The following is a 6,461-nucleotide window of genomic DNA, read 5'->3' as shown; positions in this document are numbered from 1 at the left end:
TTTCTCAATTTGTATGGAAATACAAAAGACCCTGAACAGCCAAAAAAAGAAGAATGAGAAAGAAGAATGAAACAGGAGAAATCAACTTTCCTGACTTCAGCCTATACTACATACAGCCTACACTATACTGAATAGCCAAATACTGTATACTATATACAAATATACTATACTGAATAGCTGAATAGCCAAAGCAATCTTGAGAAAGAAGAATGAAACAGGAGGAATCAGCATTCCTGACTTCAGTCTATACTATATACAGCCTATAGTATACTATAACCATCAAAACAGTATGGTACTGTCACAAAAATAGAAATATAGATCAATGAAACAATATACAAAGCCTGGAGATAAATCCATGCACCTATAGAAAGCTTATCTCTAACAAATGAGGTAAAAATATATAATAGAGAAAAGACAGTCTCTTCAACAAGTGGTGCTGGAAAACTGGTCAACCATGTGTAAAAGAATGAAACTGGAACACACAATTGCCTTTGAATGAAAGATTTCTTTCCAGTACTTTGGGATCTACAAGGCATATCATTAAAAATTATGATTGTGGAAAATAAAGGCAGTTTAAATATAACTGAGGGGGAGAGGCTGTGGGTTTTCTTTTTGATTAGTTGCTGTAACACTATCCTTCAGGTGGCTGAAGAATTATTATATTTTCTTTAGACATCATTAAAGTCTTGAAAGAGAAAGTGTTAGTCGCTCAATTGTGTCCAACTCTTTGCAACCCCATGAACTGTAGCCCACCAGGCTCCTTTGTCCATGGAATTCTCCAGGCAAGAATACTAGAGTGGGTTGCCATTCCCTTCTCCAGGAGATCTTCCTGACCCAGGGATCAAACTTGGGTCTCCTGCATTGCAGGCAGATTCTTTACCATCTGAGCCACCAGGGAAGCCCCATTAAACTCTTTGACATCAATAAAGCTCTTGCAAGACCACTTTGATGTGAAAGGAATTCTGCCATTTTGCTAGCACCAAGATGGTTCTTTGACTCACCACTCCATTAGAACTGTTTATTACTTTCATACTATTTTTGTTACAAATCTTACAAAGGAGTGTGATTCTGGATATTTAGGTCCACATTCTGTTTTAAAGCTATATATCCATTTTTCATAAACAGTTACTATCCCTTTCTATCTTCTGTCATATGTTCATCATTTTGTAGACCACAGCTAACTGTGAAGTCTCTTCCTTCTTTCTGGCCTTCTTCAGGTTCTTCTAACAGTCAGAAACCACAGGGGACTTTGGCACAGGGAAGAAGGGATGGTACTAGCAGAGTCAACTTAAACAGGCCATTATATCCAGCTTTTAATCCTCACAACTTCTCAACTCATAGATATATCCCCTTTACAGAGATTCAAATCCTGAATCTTGAAGCTAATGGGTGGAGGAGGGGAGATTAAAATACAAGTTTCTTATCTGCAATGCTCACCAAAGTCTGCTATTTGCAGAGATTCCTCAATTCCTGGAGGGATTCTCTGATAGCTCAGATGGTAAAGAGTCTGCCTGAAGTGCCAGAGACCCAGGTTCAATCCTTGAGCTGGGAAGATCCCCTGGAGAAGGAAATGGCAACCCACTCCAGTATTCTTGCCTGGGAAATTCCATGGATGGAGGAACCTGGCAGGCTACAGTCCATGGGGTCACAAAGAGTCGGACACGACTGAGTGGCTTCACTTCACTCGGTTCTTGGAGGAATTTCTTACAAGCGAAGTGTAGAAAGTGAATTGCTGTACATTGAGTCTTTCAGCATTGTCGCCCCACTTTTTTTCTTGCTGCTTCATAAGGATACTCTTAAGTAGAAAAAGCTTTTGGTTTTCCTTAAATGCATAGCAATGAAGAATATAAGTTGGGACCATTGCCATGATTCATGCTAAAGTGTCCACACTTTTACCCACTATTTGCATCAGTACAAATCCAACACATTGAAAAAGGCAAATGACATCTTAGGATTATTATGAAATTAGCTGGACTCCCTGAATATGTCTTAAGTATCACCAGGGGTCCACGAACCACACTTTGAGAACCACTGACTGAGCAGCCATCTAAAGACATGCATGAATTTCAACTATATTCCACAAGATGGTGCTATTATAATGCATATCAGTAATTAAATGTGGCATCAAGACTGATTTTAAAAATTTCGTTGGTTTCAGAAATCAATGTATAATGTATACACTGAGAAAGTTTCCTTAGTGGACTCTTGGTAGCACCAGTCTACCTTTTTATCTGAACCCTCACTCCCAGGGTGCATAACTTTGTTCCCTGAATACTGCTTTGTCCATGGTTCCTGCCATATAAACCCTTTCCTCAGGGACATACAACACCTCATGTTAATTTGGATGGTGATAAGTTAGCAATCATGAACTCTCAAAGCCGTATCAAATTTAATGCTATTATTAAGAACATTGTATGCTTTAAAACAGTGTTTTCATCCTTTGTAATTCTCATACCTCTAGATGATAAACATACAAATTTCATGTCCCCACAAGAATTTTGATATGACTTTTTGATAAGGGAAACATTGCTCTCTGGGTTTCCTTAGCAGCTCAATGGTAAAGAATCTGCCTGCCAATGTAGGAGATGCAGGTTTGATCCCTGAGTCAGGAAGATCCCCTGGAGAAGGAAATGGAAACCCACTCCAGTATTCTTGCCTGGGTAATTCCATGGACAGAGGAGCCTGGTGGTCTATAGTCCATGGACAAAAGAGTCAGACACGACTTAGCTAAAACAATGTTGCTCTCTTTAATAATTATGTCCTATCATTTTCATATACCTCACTAGCCGGGAAGCTTTTGCCAGGCATTATTTTGTATTCTATACTATAAAACAATAAGATCCATTTCATTTTTTAGATATAAAATTATAATATTTAGTATGATATTTGTTTTCAAATCATCTGCCACCCACACTACCCTCAGTGCTTTGACATTTTTTTTTCATTTATTTTTATTAGTTGGAGGCTAATTACTTTACAATATTGTAGTGGTTTTTGTCATACATTGACATGAATTAGCCATGGATTTACATGTATTCCCCATCCCGATCCCCCCTCCCACCTCCCTCTCGACCCGATCCCTTTGGCTCTTCCCAGTGCACCAGGTCCGAGCACTTGTGCTTTGACATTTTTAAAGAGGTTCTACTGTCTGCAATTTTTCCGTTAAACATTTATTCATTCAATTCTTAAAGACCTTACTTTGGAGTTCTTTATAAAATGGTGAATTACTATTGCTCCTTGAAAGAAAAGCTATGACAAACCTAGACAGCATATTAAAAAGCAGAGACATTACTTTGCCAACAAAGGTCTGTATAGTCAAAGCTATGGTTTTTCCAGTAGTCATGTACAATGTGAGAGTTGGACCATAAAGAAGGCTGAATGCCAAAGAACTTATGCTTTTGAACTGTGGGGTTACAGAAGACTCTCTCGAGTCCCTTGGACTGCAAGGATATCAAACTAGCCATTTCTAAAGGAAATCAACCCTGAATTTTCATTGTAAGGACTGATGCTAAAGCTGAAGCTCCAATACTTTAGCCACCTGATGTGAAGATCCACTCACTGGAAAAGACCCTGATGCTGGGAAAAATTAAAGGCAGGAGGAGAAGGAGATGACAGAGGATGAGATAGTTGGATGGCATCACCAACTCAATGGACATGAGTTTGAGCAAACTCCGGGAGATGGTGAAGGACAGGGAAGCCTGGTATGCTGCAGTCCATGGGGTTGCACAGAGTTGGACACGACTGAGTGACTGAACAACAACAACAACCCAAGGAAAAGACTTGTGTTAATCTGGTGGTTTAAGGTATGTCCTGTGGATTCTTGGGTCTCATAACAATGATCTAGAAAGCCCGAAAATGTTTTGTTTGCAGTTTTGAAATTGTGTAAATTTTGGTTGAACAAAACCCTCAAATACAGGTGTTATTTAACTTTTGATAATTTTGATTAATTTTGTAATATGAATTAAGTAAAAATTGCATTTTATAGATTAATGTTAATAAAATGCACTTTCCTTTTTTTAATCCTTTATTGGAAGAAGCTCAGCATAAAATTTGTTTGGTAATGAGATTCTTCTGAGAATCATTGCCATCAGCTCTTAGTTACATTACTCCCACACATTTCTCTTTAAACCTAATTGTGTTCTTCATATTTTCCCATCCGAAACCACTATCCTATCATTCCTCCCTTCAAACTCCTTCATACTTTCTTAGATATGTTTTTACCAGGCATTCATTGACTCCCTTATGTCCTGTCTGATAGGGACTCCACGAGCTCCTCCTTTACTCAGTCCTCTCAGTAACCTGATTTCCTCAAGACCCCAACATTTTGACCTTCTGTCCACAGTGCTGCTTTCTCAGGATCTTTCCATGTACCATCTGTTCTGATAGCTGGGGACTACGTTTAACTAAGGAGAATATAGTGTTGCTGGAAGAGGCTGAGGCCACGCAATTCTGACTACAACTTGGTAAACAGGGCTGGATATAATTGGATGCTACCAACCCAATATCCTGCTGCCTAAAGTCTGCTCAGAGGTAGCAGCTTGAGGACGTGGCAGTGTAATCCAGAGGAAGGAACATTATGATGATCTTAATTCCTTAAGTGTGTTTTCCTCCAGCTTCATTTTAGACCCAAACTCTACACTCAGCTTTGGGCAGGTCACTTTCTTCTCTGAGTTTCCTCATCATGGTGTATAGAATTAAAAAAAAAAGAAAAAAAAAACTAGAGTCAAATAGCCTAGAGTCAAGTTAGATTGGTTGTGTTATCTTGAGCTCTAACACCCTATGATTATGTGCTGAAAACAGAAAGCAAGGCCCAGGAGTACTGGGACTAAAGATAGGCCCTGAGGTTGAGAATAGATCTGTTCCAGGAGAGGGAAAGAAAACTTGAATAGAATTTACTAGATGCTATATAGTGAGATGACAATACATATAGAGGAATAGAGGCCTGGGAATGGTGATGGACTAGGGCACACTCAAAACTTTCTTGTTTGCAGTGTTGTTCTGCCCTAAATTATTATCATCCAGGCCCTTGCAATGCCTCATCTCATGTTTCATTGTTATCTGCCCTGCCTTCTACCACTCAGCTGTATAATTCCTTTGGTACATGACCTTAAGACATAATTCCCTAAAGTGCAACCTCAATTCATGTCAGTCCCTTTCTTTAAAAATATCAGCCAGTGATTTCCCATTGCTCATAGAATAAAATAGAAACTATTCTTGCCTTCAATGTCCCTCTTGATATGTCCTCAACTGGTTTCCAAGTCTTACTTACTTCTCCCCTGCAGGTACTCAAGGTACAGGTCACTCTGGATTCCTGTTTCTTCCAATATGTAATGCTTATACCCACCTTAGTGGAAAATCCTATCCATACTCCATGGTCCTTCTCAAATGAACCTATGTCTCTCAACTCTCCTCTACATGTTTGGAGTGCTCTGATGGTACCTTTCATAGGTACTTCCCACATTTTACCTTGTGTGTGGTTTTTGGTGTTACATTTCCCTTTCTTAGATGTAAATTCTCAGAGGGTAGAGACTCCATATCATTTAATCTGTATCTGTCTCTATCATCTAAGCCCTACAATTGTGCCTAGTACGTTTCTGTGTATATTGAGCCTCAATAAACACTTATTGAAACAAATTCAATATTTTAAAATTGTTCTCCAAACTCAATTCTTATTGTTATGTTTAAGTAATAAAAAAAAGTTTTTAGCTATAAGACTTTTAGGGAACTATTCTGGCAGAGGATTTTGGTGGTTATACTAGATTTGAATCTAGTTGAATCTCTTGACTTTGATCCCTATTGAAGCCAACAAATCTCTTAATATATCATGCACAGCTAAGGGAAAATATATGACTGACTATTGAGTTACAATAATGAATAACGAGATTAGAATGAGGACAGTACATATTATGATATACTTTCAACTGCTTTATGTATTGCAACCTTTTTTCTTTCTATTCTAGGAGTCTAGAACATCCACAAAGCAAACCTGACTATCTGAAACTGCAGTTGTTCTAGGAGTTCATATTACACTGTCTCTTTCACCAATATCCCAAGGAAAAGGCAGTACATATTATCTCTAACCTTCCACTTCAAAGCAGATTAAACAACCTTCACTTGGGACTAGTTGATGGTATTTCCTAAAATGGAAAGGTGTAAATTGCATCTGTAGTCATTGTGGGGCACCATTATTTTTTAAAAATTTTTATTTTAATTGGAGACTAATTACTTTACAATGTTGTGGTGGTTTTGCCATACATTGACATGAATCAGCCATGGGTGCACATGTGTCCCCCCATCCTGAACCCCCCTCCCACCTCCCTCCCCACCCCATCCCTCTGGGTTGTCCCAGTGCACTGGCTTTGAGTGCCCTGTTTCATGCATCGAACTTGGACTGGTCATCTATTTCACATATGGTAATATACATATTTCAATGCTATTCTCTCAAATCATCCCACCCTTGC

At 38.8% G+C, this 6,461-nt stretch overlaps 1 pseudogene; it reads right to left on the bottom strand.

Annotated features, from left to right (window-relative positions):
- Positions 1 to 616: 616 nt before the first annotated feature.
- Positions 617 to 1,227, bottom strand: LOC110148714 (ubiquitin-conjugating enzyme E2 variant 1 pseudogene; annotated as a pseudogene).
- Positions 1,228 to 6,461: the final 5,234 nt, after the last annotated feature.

This window comes from Odocoileus virginianus, unplaced genomic scaffold (genome assembly GCF_023699985.2).
Source record: "Odocoileus virginianus isolate 20LAN1187 ecotype Illinois unplaced genomic scaffold, Ovbor_1.2 Unplaced_Contig_45, whole genome shotgun sequence".
NCBI classification, from domain to species: Eukaryota; Metazoa; Chordata; class Mammalia; order Artiodactyla; family Cervidae; genus Odocoileus; species Odocoileus virginianus.
Note: the sequence above shows the minus strand (reverse complement) of the source record. Positions and strands in the feature narration are given on the sequence as shown.